Source organism: Aethalodelphis obliquidens, unplaced genomic scaffold (assembly GCF_003676395.1).
Source record: "Aethalodelphis obliquidens isolate GAN/ISIS:26980383/991018 unplaced genomic scaffold, ASM367639v1 scaffold13, whole genome shotgun sequence".
Classification (NCBI taxonomy): Eukaryota; Metazoa; Chordata; class Mammalia; order Artiodactyla; family Delphinidae; genus Aethalodelphis; species Aethalodelphis obliquidens.
In genome coordinates, this window is record NW_020837957.1 from 1,276,689 (window position 1) to 1,294,110 (window position 17,422).

General features: G+C 41.7%; 1 protein-coding gene across 2 annotated transcripts in view; it reads left to right on the top strand.

Annotated features, from left to right (window-relative positions):
* The window catches only part of PGM1 (phosphoglucomutase 1), a 58,302-nt gene that overhangs the window by 10,718 nt on the left and 30,162 nt on the right, over positions 1-17,422 (top strand). The window lies entirely within an intron of this gene.

The following is a 17,422-nucleotide window of genomic DNA, read 5'->3' on the forward strand; positions in this document are numbered from 1 at the left end:
CAAAAGACAGCTGCCTCTCTGGGTTGGGCCATGCAGTTGGCGCCAAGCCCTCTGAGGTCAAATTCACTAGAAACATGCTTATCACACAGTTCACCATAGCCTTTCACCGTGTAAGTAGATTTGGTATAAAGAGAGTAAAAATATCTGCCTTAACGATTAATGTGAGAACAAAGTAAAATTTGTGAAGCACTCACCACAGTGCCTGACACTGGAAGTATGTAGCTAGCAAACAGAAGATTCTGTTGATTCTAATGATTATTATGATTATTCCAAACTCTGAAGCCAGTGGAGGGGCAGAGGGGAAGGTCTTCTATGTCTGTCACCTCCACTGCCTACATGTCCTATCCTGTCTCTGTCCATACGTTGTCCCTTGAATTTGATCTGTGAGGCAGAGATTCACAGTTGCTCTAAGTGTCAGTCACAAGGCCATTGATTTGAGGCCTTCACCTTACTGGAGACATGAGTTAGCAGTGCGCAGTTGAAGATGGGTATTTTGGGATGGATCTGTAGCATGGTTACCTGGCCCAGGCCACTGTCATGCTACAGATGGGAAGCTGCACGAAATGTGTGCTGGCATTACTGTGCACCTCCTGGACCACATGTATTTTCTCATTCAACAAGCATTGCTGAGCACTCTTTAAGTGCCAGGCACTGTGTGAGATAGTTGCAGGTACAAAGATAAATAAGACAAAATCTTCATTCTCATACCAGGATTCATGCTGGTAGAGGAGAATCCATAAGTAGTTACAAAAATATGGTGTGAATACTAGTGTATTAGTTTCCTGTTGCTGCTGTGATAAATGACTCCAAACTGGGTGGCTTAAAACTACAGAAATTTATTTTCTTACTGTTCTGGAGACGAGAAGTCTGAAATCAAGGTGTTGGCAGGGTTGCACTCCCTCTGAATCTCCAGGGGAGAAGTTCAGGGAATCAAAGGATCACAGAGTCACTCAACCCAACCTTGAAGGGGAAGGAAAGAATGAGGATGTTTTCTCTGCCCAGACAAGGTGTTTTTTGAGGCAAGTGCAGGATGATGAAGAGGAATCAGGGAGACCTTAGCCGAGAGTGAAGTGAGGGTGGAGGCAGGGCACAGTAGCTGCTTTAATGCATATACCTAATACCGTTGTTGTCCTATTTAAAACTATACTAATGGTAATAATTGACGAGAAGATTCCAGTGCTCCATAATCCACACTGCTTCTGTAGACTTCTGACATAATGTCAAACGGAAGACAGGCCACTTGGTGGCTCCTTGCATCTTACCAGATAACTTTAGTTCATAGTGATGGGTTAGAATTGAAGATTTTGGTTCAAATCTCAGTTGTACCATTTACTGTGCAATATCATGTATTCTGCTTAACTGATATAAATCTCAGTTTTCACACTTGTAAAATGGAATCGATTCTAGCATCTGCCCTATTGGAGAGTTTTATGAGAATTAATTTAAATAATGGGCATACAAAGGTTTGGAGGACTCTAAGGTGCAGTCATTGGTGCAGAGAACTCCAATCTCCGTCTCTGTCTTCACTGGCTTTCTTCCCTATGTGTCTGTCTCTGAATCTCCCTCTCCTTATAAAGACACCAGTGATTGGATTTATGGCCCATTCTAATCCAGTATGACCTCGTCTTAATTTGATCGCATCTGCAAAGACGCTTTTTCCAAATAAGGTCACATTCACAGGTATCTGGGGTTCAGAATTTAACGTATCTTTTTTTTTTTTTGGTGGGATGCTCAGTTCAACACACAACACCTGTGCTCTGTCTACCAAGTGCAGTGGGTTGTACAGGCATCAAAACTCATATACTTTGCACTTGCCCAGTATCCCGATGAGAGTCACCTGGAATCTATTTCCTCTTAATTTTTTCCAAGTTCAAATGCACTTGATCATCCAAAGGAGCCATACAGCCTAAGCACCAGCTTTGGCGTTAAAACTGGCGTCGAAGCCTGCCTTCCAGTTTATTAGTTGTGAGGCTTTGAGTGAGTCATTTATTCCCTAAGCCTCAGTTTCCTCATCTGTAAAATGGGGATTGTGAGGATACCTATATCGCAGGGTTGTTATTAAATAAACCTGCCTGAGAACCTACATGTAATCCTGTGTACCATGATAAGCCCTTTACATGATCTCCTTTTATCCTGTCAACAACTCTTAAGAAGTTGGTATTTAGACCTCTGTTTTACTGATGAGGAAATAGAGGGTAAGTGATTTGCCCAAGATCACCAAGATACTAAAAATTATCAAGAGTAAGGATGCAGGGCTTCCCTGGTGGCGCAGTGGTTGAGAGTCCGCCTGCCGATGCAGGGGACACGGGTTCGTGCCCTGGTCCGGGAAGATCCCACGTGCTGCGGAGCGGCTGGGCCCGTGAACCATGGCCGCTGAGCCTGCGCGTCCGGAGCCTGTGCTCCGCAACGGGAGAGGCCACAATAGTGAGAGGCCCACGTACCACCAAAAAAAAAAAACTAAAACAAAGAGTAAGGATGCAAACCTAGATTTCCACTATGCTGAATTCCTCAAGGTAGACATTTTTAATAGTTATCTAGAGCTGTAGTCTAGGGGGTTCCCGAATCTTTTATGTTGTGGTGCAACTTTTGATTTTCCTAAAGCCTTGTTCTCACTTAAATCTTAAAACCCAGTGAGAGTGTCCTGCCTCTGCCCACTTGGGCTACTGTTTATCCCAGGAATTCCCATAAATGGTGTAGAGTGGGAAAATGACCACATCTCTTTAGATCGCTGTTTTAAAAGCTATTGCATATTGTGTATTTGCCACATAATACAGTAAGAGGCAACACGGCATGATGGTTAAGAGGGTGGGTTCTGGAGCCAGATACCCTGGGTTCAAAACCCATCTCCACAATTTCCCAGCTATTTGACCTTGGGCAGATGACATAACCAGTGTTCTTATACCTAAGATAGGGGCTGAGAATAATAGTATTGATCTCATAGGGTTGTTATAAAGATTAAGTGGGTTAATGCTTGTAAAGCTCTTGGAACACTGCCCAGCACATCGTCACCTACTGCAATTATCTCCTACCATACAACAGCCTTTAAAGCAGTGTCGTTGTCCCTGTTTTACAAATAAGAAAAATGAGACCAGAAAGGCCATACACAGCCAGAAGCTGGCAAAGGCAGGATTCGGACCCAGGCCTGTCTGAAGTCCTCTGGTTAGAGCAGGGACTGTAGATTCCCCGTCCTCCACCTTTACCCTGGCCCATCGTAGGTGTTTAATCTGTCCCACAGGCCGACCCACTGCATTGATTCTCTCCTGCCTGGGCCCACGTGCTTTAGAGATCAGGGGTTGTGTTAGAAGGATGGGATCCGTCCTTCTCAGTATCTCTATTTTGGTAGTTTATATAACATTTACTGAGTGGCTACTCTACAGGCTGGCATTGTGATAAGCACTTTACACGCCTTTCCTCATTTGCTGTCAGAACCTTTAAAGGAAGTTTTACTATCCCCATTTTACAGAAACTCAGACTCACAAAGACCCCGTAGAAAAAGATGCCCCCTCTCTGTGGCCACCTTCATTCAGTTTCTTTACAGCTGGACATCCTAGTTTGGCCAGACCGTGCAATTGGAAAAATCCTTAGTGAGGAGACAGAATAATGTAACGTCTCTTCTTCTTAAACGTCAAGAAATCTGGCACATTTTAATTATTTGACAGAGGGCCAATCACTGTCTGCCACAGAATTCCAAGGGATTTGATTCTCATTGTATTCCAGGTGAATGGTACCCCTGAGAGTTGTGTAATGCTGCTCCAGGCAGGTAGCCCACCCATTCTGAGGCTGTAGGAAATCTTGCTTGTGATTCCATTTTCTAACACAAGAGGGAAGCATACAGCTATGAATGATTTGAAATAAAGCAATTCTTTATAGATAGACCTCTTTTTACCAAAGGATTTTAATACATAGTTCCTGGTAATAGCCAGAATATGGGACAATATTCTGCTAACTCCAAATGAATGTTCTTCACGTATTTAAACGAAAAAAAATTTAAGGATGCTCCAAAAAGGAAATAAGATAAAAATACATATAAAAATTTTATATGAACCATATTCATTGTTTTTTTAAGTCAGAATGATTGAATATTGGTGATTTCTTATTAAACAGGAGTCTTCTTGACATGTGCATTTTGTATGAAAGTAATTCCTAAGCCTTGAGCATCTTCAAGTTGGAGAGACTGTTTTTAGATTTAACCGCACAAGTTAAGAATGGTATTTGTGGAGTGGGGAATGCCTTCCAAAAATTTTCTCTCTCCTCTGAACACTCAGAGCACCCTTGCAAGCTCCCAGATTTTACTCCTTTAAAAATGATTTATTGACTTATTAATCTCTCCTTTTAGATCAGGAGTTTGACAACTTGAGTCTGTCATCTTCCCGTGGTGCACAGTGCCTGATGATCTGAATGGAAAAAGTCAGTTTACATAGTAACTGTTGGACATATGGGTGTAAGCAGAGGGCCAACAGACTGGCAGATACTAAAGGATGTACACGCTCCCAGGCAGCGGTTTTGTTTGTTTTTAACTTCAAAATATGCTTCAGGAGTATTTTTTGAGCCTGGGATTCTGTACAACTCTAAGCAAACCATTTGGTCCTTGTAATTCTTCTGGCCTTGTACCTTTATAGCTTAATGTAGTTTCTCCTTTTCTTTAAAGGACACTTCCTAACTCTATTAAAACATATGTACTCATAGATAGCTATTAAACGCAGCTACATATTTTCAGATTGGTTCAGGGTAGTCATAAAAGCTAACTCTTATGTAGGACTCACAGGGCACTAGAACCAGCCAGTGCTAAGCTCTTTATACTTATTAACTCATTGTACCTTTATACAACAAACCTGTGCTGTAGGTACTATATCTTTCTTTTCTTAACTCTCTTTAAGAGATGCATTTTTTTAAAAATTGAGGTATAATCAACATATAACATTGTGTTAGTTTCAGGTGTACAAGCTAATGATTCTAGATTGCAATACTATGAAATGATCGCCACAGTAAGTCTAAGGAGGTGCTATTATCAGTCCCCGTTTCAAAGATGAGAAAATGGGGGCGCCGAGAGGTTAAATACTTTGCCCAAGGTCTCCTTGCTGTTGGCTGGGGTTGCTCAAAGTGTGAAGGCAGGAGGTTTCTTTTCTTCCTCTTCTTGCCTGGATGGGACAGCAGGTGGAGCCTGCCTCAGAGCTGGCAAATGGGGGCCATGCACTGCAGAGCCTTGCTCAACACACTGAAGCGTGCAGGTGTGGCAAGTAATAGAAACCCAGTCTGACACACTGAGCCTCTAAGAGGACTGTATCGTAAGGCCAGAGGGTCTCCTGAAAGCCAAGGGCAGGGTGGGCACTTGGGCCTCACAAGAGCCTGAGGCAAGAGGAGCCCAGGCAGCTAGCCTCTGTCTCTCCTCTCTGTTTATCTCAGCACATCTGCTTCATTTTCCTCTCTCTGCTGACTCCATTGTCAGTGTAAGTTGGTGCGGGGTGTGTGTGTGTGTGTGTGTGTGTGTGTGTGTGTGTGTGTGTGTGAGAGAGAGAGAGAGAGAGAGAGATCTTAGCTATATACTCAAACTCCTATGAATATTTCAAGTTTATAAATCAAATGTTTATTTACTTTTTACAGCCTTTGTCTAACAAGCAAAACTTTGAAAATATTCCCATTGTTCTCATATAATCTAATAATGATAATAGCAGATACTTGTGTAGGGTACCTTATGCCAGCAATGGTTTTAGAATTTTCTGTATATTACTTCATTCAGTCATGACTGCAACAATAAGTGAGATAGGGGGACTGTTGTTCTCCCCATTTTTACAGATGGGGCAATGGAAGCCCAAAGAGGTTAAGTAACTTGTCTGAGGTCACACAGCCAGTGACTGGCAGAACTGGGTTCCAACTCTTGTCAGTCTGGCCTTAGAATCCATCCCCTGAAATATTGCAGTAAACGCTCTGCATCTGATGATTTAAACATATAAGTATGGTGCATTCAAAGTTTTCTTGAATGATCCAATAATGTGTATAACTTTTATAAAATTCTCTTACTTGAAATCATAAGTCAAAATAAGTTACTCACCTATATCTTATAAATTGGAATCACAGGGCCGATCTATTAGATAAACCAATATCCCAGAGTCTCTTAATATACTTAAATATAGATTTTCTCCCAAGCTTATTGCAAAAATATTAATACTATGATTTATTATCTCTCTACTACGAGTTTGATTTACTTCATGTCTACACTTAATTCTAAATCTTTTTATGTTAAGAAGTGCCCAATCCCCGACTTTAAACTATATCACAAAACTACAGTAATCAAGACAGTATGGTACTGGTACAAAAACAGAAATATAGATCAATGGTACAGGATAGAATACCCAGAGGTAAACCCACACACATATGGTCACCTAATTTATGACAAGGGAGGCAAGAACATACAGTGGAGAAAGGACAGCCTCTTCAGTAAGTGGTGCTGGGAAAACTGGACAGCTACGTGTAAAAGAATGAAATTAGAATGATACCTAACAACATACACAAAAATAAACTCCAAATGGATTAAAGACCTAAATGTAAGACCAGACACTACAGAACTCTTAGAGGAAAACATAGGAAAAACACTCTGACATAAACTACAGCAATATCTTTTTTGACCCACCTCCTAGACAAAGGGAAATAAAAACAAAAATAAACAAATGGGACCTAATGAAACGTAAAAGCTTTTGCACAGCAAAGGAAACCATAAACAAGAGAAAAAGACAACCCTCAGAATGGGAGAAAATATTTGCAAATGAAACAACAGACAAAGGATTAATCTCCAAAATATACAAACAGCTCATGGAGCTCAATATCAAAAATACAAACAATCCAGTTAAAAAATGGGCAGAAGACCTAAATAGACATTTCACCAAGGAAGACATACAGGTGGCCAAGAGGCACATGAAAATATGCTCACCATCACTAATTATTAGAGAAATGCAAATCAAAGCTACAATGAGGTATCACCTCTTGCCAGTCAGAATGGCTATTATCAAAAAATCTAGAAACAAAAAATGCTGGAAAGGGTGTGGTGAAAAGGGAACCCTCCTGCACTGTTGGTGGGAATGTAAATAGATACAACCACTATGGAAAACAGTATGGAGGTTCCTTAAAAAACTAAAAATAGAACTACCATATGACCCAGCAATCCCCCTACTGGGCATATACCCTGAGAAAACCATAATTCAAAAAGAGACATGTACCACAACGTTCATTGAAGCTCTATTTACAATAGCCAGGACATGGAACCAACCTAAATTTCCATTGACAGATGAATGGATAAAGATGTGGCACATATATACAATGGAATATTACTCAGCCATAAAAAGAAAGAAAATTGAGTTATTTGTAGTGAGGTGGATGGACTTAGAGACTGTCATACAGAGTGAAGTAAGTCAGAAAGAGAAAAACAAATGCCATATGCTAACACATATATGGAATCTAAAAAAAATATTGGTACCGATGAACCTAGTTGCAGGGCAGGAATAAAGATGTAGACATAGAGAACGGACTTGAGGACCCGGGGTGGGAGGGGGAGGCTGGGGTGAAGTGAGAGTAGCATCGACATATGTACACTACCAATGTAAAATAGGTAACTAGTGGGAAGCAGCAGCATAGCACAGGGAGATCAGCTCGGTGCTTTGAGATGACCTAGAGGGGTGGGATAGGGAGGGTGGGAAGGAGGCTCTAGAGGGAGGGGATATGGGGACATATGTATGCATATGGCTGATTCACCTTGGTGTACAACAGAAACTAACACAGTATTGTGAAACAATTATACTCCAATAAAGATCTGTTTTTTTAAAAAAAATTCTTTTATCCCAAGCAATTAGGAGTTACCTTTCCAATGGAATTGGGGGTGACACTGACTGGAAATCTGGCTATGGAAGCACCCCAGTCCAGAATGCCAGTGCCACCAGGGGAGTCTCAAGTGGCTTGTGTTCAAAGACCACAATCCCCAACTCTCATGTCTCACGCGTCGGCAACCCTTACCCACTTGAGAAGATTCATCTAACCTATACTCTGCCTGAATCTCCTCTGAATTCTTTTCCAGTTCTTCCTATACATCAGGCCCCCAGCTCTTAGGGATGCCTGAGTGGTCCAGAGTTGGATCCTGCGTAATATTGTCTCATATTCTCATGTATCATCTGGCTGCCAGTTACAATTCTATAGATATTCTCATGACATGACATCCCTGCCCCACAGCGCCTGAGTTTACCTGTATTCCCAGTTCAAGAACTAACTGAATCTGACTGGCACACTTTTGAATCCTAATTCTAGATTCCTAGGAGAAAAAATATGAGTGATCCAGCTTTGGTCAGGTGTCTGCCGTTGGTGATCATGGCCTGCCATCAGGGTCCTGCAGTAGAAACTTGGCCCTAGGTATCCACTGTTGTGGGGTGGGATAGGGGACAGTTCTCATAGAAGAGAGAGAGTGAACTGAAGGGGTCAGAGGAAAGAACTTGTTCGGGTAGTGTCTTCATATTGGAGGAAAATAACTTAAAAGGGCCCAAACTGGCCAAGACTCAAAGTTGAAGTCCTTTGTAAGAGGAGCAGCTTTTGACAAGATCACAGAGACCAGGATCCTCAGAGCCACCTCAGCTGCAGAGGCAATCCTTTTTTGCAAGCCTTGATTCATCTTTTTCCAGTCTCTCCTCCAAGCTATTTGATGCACCACTGGCAGCCATTCAACTTTCCAAAAAATAGCAGTTTGTATTCCTCTGGCTTAAAAATTTCCATAGCTTTTGGTGTCTGCAGAATAAACTTTATTGTGATTCATGAGACTCTATAATCTTGCCCCAACTACTTTTCAGCCTTACCCCATCACTGCAACCTCTTGCGAGCCATGGCTCTGTCCATGCACCTCCAGGACAGCACCGAGGCCACCAGGCTGTGATGCCTCCTCCAAAAAGAACTTCTTAAGAACAAAAGTCCGTTCGCCTGTTTTTCCTATCCCTATCACCCCTCAGAATGTGAAAAAAATTCATATCTTTACATCATTTTCTAGTTCACAAAGGCTTTCACAGACATTCGGGGAAGTCATCGTCCCCCAAACCTTGTGAGGCAGGTATCATTATCCCATTTTAGAGATGAGGACATTAAGGATGGAAGGGTGAGGGGCTGACATTTACTGATAATCTGCTGTATGCCAGACACAGGTACTAAGTGTTTTCACACCTGTTGCCTGATTCAGTTCTCAGAACAACCTTGACAGCTATCCCCATCTTACAGGCTCAAGTCAGTTAACTTGCTCGAGATTATACCTCCTCATACATTTTAGAGTGCAAGATATGAGCCCTGGGGCTTCCCTGGTGGCGCAGTGGTTGAGAGTCCGCCTGCCGATGCAGCGGGCATGGGTTCGTGCCCCGGTCCGGGAGGATCCCACATGCTGCGGAGCGGCTGGGCCTGTGAGCCATGGCCGCTGGGCCTGCGTGTCCGGAGCCTGTGCTCCGCCACGGGAGAGGCCACAGCAGTGACAGGCCCACGTACCGCAAAAAAAAAAAAAAAGATATGAGCCCTGGTTGTGTCTGGCTCCTGAACCTGTGGTTTTTGCAGTATCCTGCAGTGCCTCTCCTGGGGCTGACATTCACTACATGCCTACTTACTGTTGGTTGGAGAAATGAATGACTTACCCCAACTTTTGTTTCCTGTCACTGGGGTCAAACATGCCAAGCACTCAGGCAGGCACCTGCAGCTGTCACAAGCGCAGGGCTTTGGGCTGGGGGTCTAATGAGCCTTGCTGCTTTTAGCCCAGTTAGTAGCTTTCTTTCTAGTGCTCGTGCTGAGAGAAAGCGTTACCAGTTCTATCCACTATGCCCACACCTGTGGCATTTTCTAAAGAATAATTCTTGGTGTGAAGAGGCGAACCTTTTCAGGCCCTGGGTCCAGCCCTCGCACTGGCCCTGGGGCACAGCAGTTAGTAACCCAGTAAATATTTGTCAATGGCAAAAAACAAAGAAAGGTAGAATGAATAAAGGATTGGCAAGTCTTCAGTTTCTGCTGTGTTCTACTAGGAAGGCATCATTGCTGATCAGAGTGGGAGCTGGAGTCTTTGCGAGGCTGGGAGCGAAGGGGTTCATAACTCTGCCATTGTGAAATTGATTGGACCCAAGACCAGTATGAAAGTTCCTTGTCTGAAGGGAATAATCCTTAAATCCCCTGCATGGTTTAAATGTAATTTGTGTCATTGTGAAGGAGTACTGGCAAGGCAGGCGAATTCATTAGGCTAAATTGGGTTCGCTATGCTCGACAGTAACGTTTCCGAAGATGAAGTTCAACCTTTGCTGGAGAGCTCAGACAAATGAGTTTCTTAATAGCCAGCCCACTTAGGCTGAGCGTCTTCGGAAGCTTAATGTTTTTAATGCTGCTTCTTTTTTACCACACTTCACAGTCCATCTAACATTGCTGCTTCTGGTAATATTTTTATGTGGGGTTGAATTCTATAGTGTCCATAAAATTATGACCCAGGCCCATCTTTAGAACAGAAGCTTTTCTAGGGCAAGGATTATATCTTTTTGGTTTAGTTTTGCATGTTGACAAACACCATGCTGACGCGTGTAGTTGGTGAAAACATTGCTCTTCATTTGGGGGTACAGAACTCTCTCCTTCAGAGCCTTAGATTTGATGTGCACTTAAATTGCTGGATATTCATTGGCACATGCAGGGGCCATGAGAGATGAGGTCTTTTCCAGTCCATGCCTCGCCGTAAAGCTGGCTCACATACAGTGAAGTAAAAAAGTGTATGTGCCCACACGGACATTCCCATCCAGGAAGGGGGCGCTGGGTTCACCTAGTGACCTGATTCCCCAGGTTTCACAGGTAGGACTTCCCGATGCTCAAACACTGCTGTCTATTTCCATTTGTGTTCAATAATGTTTTAAATATGAAGAAGTTCCACTGGGGAGCTATATTTAAAAACCTTGGAAGTGAGAGGCCATCAAATAATGAACCCCAAAGTGGCATATCAGCTAATTGGAGAGTTAGGAGTAGAAGACCACCAGCATTATTGTTTGCAATGATTCTTCTAAACTACTTTAGAATATATATTTTTTAACCTTTAAGAATCAGAATACTTACGTTTGGAATACTTTCTGTATCAGTCAGTTTTTAGGTGGTTAGAAACTGGTACTAGGCCTAGGGACAGGCTTAATCCTGGAGAAGTGTAGCTCTTACGACACTTTCAATGTGAAAAATATTTTTAGAAACAAATTTTAGTTCATATGAAAACACACTGCCAAGCTGAGGTGTCCTAGTATATGATGTGGCCACTGTCTTTAAAAAAAAAAACAAACAAGCATTTGCCATCCTTTGAAATAACACCTGTTGGATCTTATGCTGCAAACAAACCCATTTTGATGCTTGTGGGGTTTTTTTGTGTTGAACATCTATCGATTTTGAATTTTCATAGTTATGCCTTGATTCTTCATCATTTCTCATTTTACGAAATTGATTTGCATTGACCATAAACTGTAAATAAAATAAGTGAATGTGTGGGAAAAGCCCCCAACAAAACATTACTCTTCTAGTTCTGGCTTCAGAAAGAGCTTCAAGAGACAGCGGTCGATCACCAGCAGAGAACATGCTGGAAAGTGTGGGCAGAGAAGCTTTAGTGGGGATATTGGAGCCCCTTTTCAACGAAGTGTCCCTGAATCTATGCTGGGCTTTCAAGACCTTGTTAAGGACACTACCAATTACATGGTTGGTTGCTCTGTTATTCCCAATGAAAAGACTGTTGAGTTGATATTTCATGAATGCGGATCTATTATTAAATATGTCAAGACACATAGACTGGCATAATTTACGAGCCTATCTAAAACCAGAGAAAAATGGCCATGGAACTTAATAAATATGAATTAAAAAAATGCATTTGTAGTAAGTTGAAAAACATTGGGTGTGTAAACTACTGTTCATAAAGGAAGCTTACTTCCTAAGAATTTTGGTTTTAAACTTGAAATAAGAGGGAAAAATAAGCTATAAAAAGCAATTGTCTTTTGGCTGACTGGTTTTCAGCTTAATAGACGTGTCTTGTGAATTGTTACAATGTTACGTCTCGAGGTCCTCTTTTCAGGTGGGCCAGCCCCGTTTGCCATTTGAAGGAGACTAGGCTTCCTTGGTAGTGGCCTGCTTTCCGCTCATGAGCCCGTTAGCTCTCCTGGTCCAGTATGTGTAGCCCCTGGAGCACAGAGACATTCTTGCCTCACAGAGGGCAGTCTGCTGCTCTCAGGGCCTGTCTGCTTTTGGAACTGGCTTGACAAATTATTAGAAAAATACTCAGATTTTGTTTCTCAAGAGATTACTACTTTTCCCTTGAAAACCTGACTTTTATGTGCACATCAAACTCCCCAGACACGTGGCGTAACTAGTCTTGATTTACTTTTTAAGCCTTGTTAACAAGTTCACCAAAACCTTGACAACGGAGCTTCGTAATTGACAACTTTTGCTGAGTCAGATAAAGAACACAACATGTATGTACCGAAATAGATTATTAATAAAATCTCAGGGATCAAATGGGATGAGGTAGAGCGTTTTTAAACATCTTAGGTTCTTCAAATGCAAAGGACTTAAACTGCTTCACTAAAAATGTTTTCTTAAAAGTCAAGTCTACTTAAAACTGAGAATATGAATATACACATTTTAATCTTATGTTCATATTATTTTTCCAAATAATAACTTGATCAAGCCTCATGCATTCAGAAAAACTTACTTCCCTCTCCCCCTACCACACACACACTATTCTGCTTATGTTTTCAAGGATGTGGTGCATCTTCATCCCTACTTTTCTATAAGTTCAAGGGAATGACCAAGCTGTTGGTCATTCAGGCCATATTTGTGAATCTCTTCTTCTAGAACTGAATACTTTTTTGTTAAATCTTTGGTGGCCAGTGAATAAATCTGTTCTGTTAGATGCTTTTTTTCCTTCTAACTGGGATTGCATGTGGGAAGTAAAAAGAAAGCACTTGAGTATCAAATACTTAAGTATCAAAAATGACAGTGATGAAAGGAAACCAGAGGTAACTGAGATCCTTCACTTCCATTTTAAGATTGACCTTTAACTTGTGAGATGGCCTGGAACAACTTTAGCTGCAGATGGCCTTCTCAGTGATGACTGCCCAGAGAGGCTCTGTTTTAAGGGGTGTCGGTAGCAGAGAGCCTGGTGGGAGCCACACCAGGGTGTCTTGTTAATGATCCTGCCTCTTAGGACTGCACTTGCTCCGTCTTTGTCTGGCTCCGAGAGTGGAGTCTGGAGGCCACCTGGTGTTTGTAACTGAAGTCTGCTGCATGCAACACCCTCTGGACCCATCTCCACCCTAACAGGGAAACGAGGCAAAAATAATTGAAGGGTATTTGGCTTGGTTATGTGGGCAGACTGTCCTCATCAAAACAACTTTGAAGATCTGTGGATGTGGGTGGGTGTTTGGTCCGTAACTTTTTCACACGGGGTGACGACAACAGGAATTAACTCTGCTTCGTCATTGAGAGTGATCTTCCAGGCAAGACCTCTATTTTAGTTACTCGGCCAACACTGTTGCAGCTTCAGCTTGGACAGACTATTTGGGGGACCCTTGGCTGCTTTCTGGGCACCCTCGCTGAGCCAACTGGTGGAAGTGAAAGATGAGTGATCCTGATGAATGGATTTCCGGGAAATACAGAAAAATGGAAGAAGGTCCTCTCCCTCTGTTGACTTTTGCTACAGCTCCCTACTACGACCAGAAACCAGGAACTAGTGGATTACGGAAGAAAACCTATTATTTCGAGGCAAAGCCATGCTATCTGGAGAATTTCATCCAGAGTGTATTCTTTTCCATAGACCTAAAAGATCGCCAGGGATCCTCACTGGTGGTTGGTGGAGATGGGCGGTATTTTAATAAATCAGCAATAGAGACAATAGTGCAGATGGCAGCTGCCAATGGGGTTGGTATACGATAAGTATTGCTATGCTTCTGGCTCTCCACATAACCTCTTAATTTTGCAGAAATATACACAAGTACAAAGATTTGTATATTGCAAACACCTCAATGCTACTAGCATCCAATTAAGTTTCATTGTGACTTCAGAGATTGTATATTGTGATATTACCCCTGAAATTACATGAGTCACATTGGGATATGGGAATGTAAGCTTAATTTCTTATGTTGTGCTCTGTGCCTGTTGCTTGAAAAAGTACCTGTTGCTTTTAGACATTCAAAGCGTACCCCAGGCTTAAGCTGTCTTATCTACATTCAACTAGTTTTGAGGGACACTCTGTCCTGTGTATGAGGCTCTAATGAGCAGCGGAGAGAAGAAGATTTTGTTTTCTTTCAATGGCTTCCTTGTTGAAGTTCAGTCACTTGTCAAACAGGAAAACAAAAGCCAGGGCACGCTGTTATTTGTGGATCCCAGTAGTTGTGCAGAAATGCTAGGAGGGAATTGGAAAATGTTAGGTGTGAGCTTTCCAAGAGGACCTGTTACAGGGGAACCCACTTATAATGACCTTGAACACAAAGAAGCCCTGTGTGTGGTGAATTTGTGCAGCAGGGTAGAGATAATAACTCCTGTAAGACTATAATATATGGAGGCTCTGCTAAAGCTCTGCATCGTGAAAAACTGTGTTGCCTGAATTAACCAAATCAGAAGGAATCTTGCACCAGGAAGCATTGATCTTGATAATCTAACAATTTGCACAGCCTTACTGATTTACAGGAAGGCAGGCATCAGGACATTGGTGTTTTTTGCTCTGCAAATTCCTCTGGGGGACCAAAAATATATTTTTAGATTTTAGATTACACTTAGCAATAATTTGGAGCACACAGTCCTTCAGTACTTATAAATTTTAAAAATCTGTTTTATTTCCTTTCTGGAAGCAATTCTGATTCTGAGAACATAAAAATTTAGCATTGTAGCCAAATGTGTTGGGCATTCATTTTCAGTCTGTTTTAACAACACACTAAGAAGGTGTGATTACAAAAGCCAAATTAAAAAAAAAGCATACGTTATCAAATTTAGAAGAGTTTGTAGATCCTACTGTTTATGTGAGGTTTCCTTTATACCCAGTTTCAGAATGTGAATGCCTCTCATGTAAAATTTGCTGATAAAGTACTCAAATATGAAATTATGACACATACACATTTTTAAGATAAAATGTGACATGCTGTCCATTTGAGGAGAGCTGCAAAGGGAACGAACGGTATTAAGATGCTTTTAATCTTTGGGGGGAGAACGAATGGAACATTATTTCTCCGAATATATCTAGATTGTTGAGTGGATCTGGTACACTGTCCCCTTTGCTGTGATATATTTGGCTTCATTTCATTTTTGTGCAAAGCAGAAGGATGTGGAAGATGTGGTAGGAATGTGTAATTCAGGCAGACGCTATAGACTTTCTCAGATTTACCATCTGAAGGTTTGCTAAATAATGCAATCAAGTGATAATACTTGACTAAATATGGTAACTGCCTATTTGTTAGAGCTGTGACAGCCCCAGCAATATTTTCAAGTCTTTCCAAGGACATTCCTCATTAAAAATAATGTTGCATTTAAACGTCACACTACCCGGCTGACTTACATAAAACGTTTAGTGGACCCATAAAGCACTTTCATCTGATAAAACCTATCAAATCCTATATAGTTTGATTTCCTTTTCTAGCATATCCTAAATTCTGACTATTTTAACATCCCTTTGATTGTGGGCAGAACTTTAGGGAGGCAATCTAAAGGAAAGAAAATTTATTGCCACGGATTTTGGTAGAAGTCAATGTTCCTTCCTCAGCTTTGTCAATACCCACTCTACCCGTGAGCCGATTCTAGGAGAGCTTCTCAGCCTAGTGAGCTACATGGAGATCATTTCATTTCTCCCCTTTAGTACAGTTTTATCTGGTACATTTACAGGTAATGGAATACACTCTGCCTTTGTTTTTATTTGCACAGAGCTGTCTGCATTTACAGGCAATTTTAATGTACAAAATAAAACATTGGTGGGGCCCCGTTTATAGTACGGGTATGTCATTCAGTCCCCCGAGCTTTAAACCTAGAGATAATTTTAGAAATGAGAATAGAACCTGTGTGTATGACTGGCAGAGCAAAGAAAATGGAACTTGTTTTTTTGTTTGTTTTTGTGTGAAACATAAAACACCAGGCCCTATTTTCAATTAAAAGGAATATTTTAAAGTTTGCTCCCTGTCATGGTTAACTATCAAATGTGGGGTTGGGGGGAGAGTGAGGTATCCAGCTTGGCAGCAGGACGTGAGTCTTACGGAAGGGAGTAAAGGGCCAGGAGGAAGGGCAGGAAAGGCTGCTTGGTGAAGGACTCTCAGTGTGGCATGAAGGGGTATCTCTAAGTTGGTAGACACTTGGGACCCAGGGAAGGGTTTTTTTTTTTTAATTTTCTTTTTTGTGGTAGAGTATACCTAACAAAATTTGCTGTTTTAACCATTTTTAAGTGTACAATTCATTGGTATTCATTACATTCACAATGTTCTGCAACCATCACCACTATCTAGAACCTTTTCATCATCTCATCCAAAACTCTGTACCCACGAAACAAGAAGTCCCCATTCTCTTCTCCCCCCAGCCCCTGGCAACTTTGGTTTTACTTGCTGTGAATTTACCTGTTCTGTGTCCTTCATATAAGTGGAACCATACAATACTTGTCCTTTTGTGTCTGGCTTATTTTACTTAGTATAATGTTTTCAAGGTACATCCATATTGTAGCATGTATCAGATTTCCTTCCTTTCTGAGGCTGAATAATATTCCATTGTATGTGTATGCCACATTTTGTTTATCCATTCATCTTTTAATGGACATTTGGGTTGTTTCCACTTTTGGCTATTGTGTATAATGCTGCTGTGAACATGGGTGTGCAAATATCTGTTTGAGTCCCTGCTTTCTTTTTGTGTTTATACCTAGAAGTGGAATTTCTGGATTGTATGGTACAGGGAAGGTTTTTGAGTAGGGGAGGGACACAGTTAGAACTATGGTTTAGAAAGATGAACTAAGTGGGCCTGAGTAGGTCAGATAGATTCAGCCAGGGTAGGGCAAGGGAGGTACAGGTGGGAGAGAGGCAGGGGAGGTTGAGTCAGGAGCTGTTACAATGCTCCAGACATCCTTAAGGGGAGGAAGGTAATAGAGTAATTTCTCCCCAATATCAGGTTGAGGATTAATATTGCTGAGGATAATTCATGGAAAAGAGTCTGCTCTGGAAGGGAATATTTTGGCCAGCTGTACCTATTCTTGGGCTCAGGAGAAGGAACCTACCGTGGACTTCCCTTGCTTCTCTTGACTTTCTCTCTTACTCTTACCTTCTGGTATAGTCCTCTCAGTCTTGGACCATTCCTGACAGCAGATTTCACCGTAAGGAATGGTAGAATTAAGGGGTGACTTGGGTGGCATAGCTTAATATTCATTTATCAGTTTCCCCTTCCACATTAAGAACATACA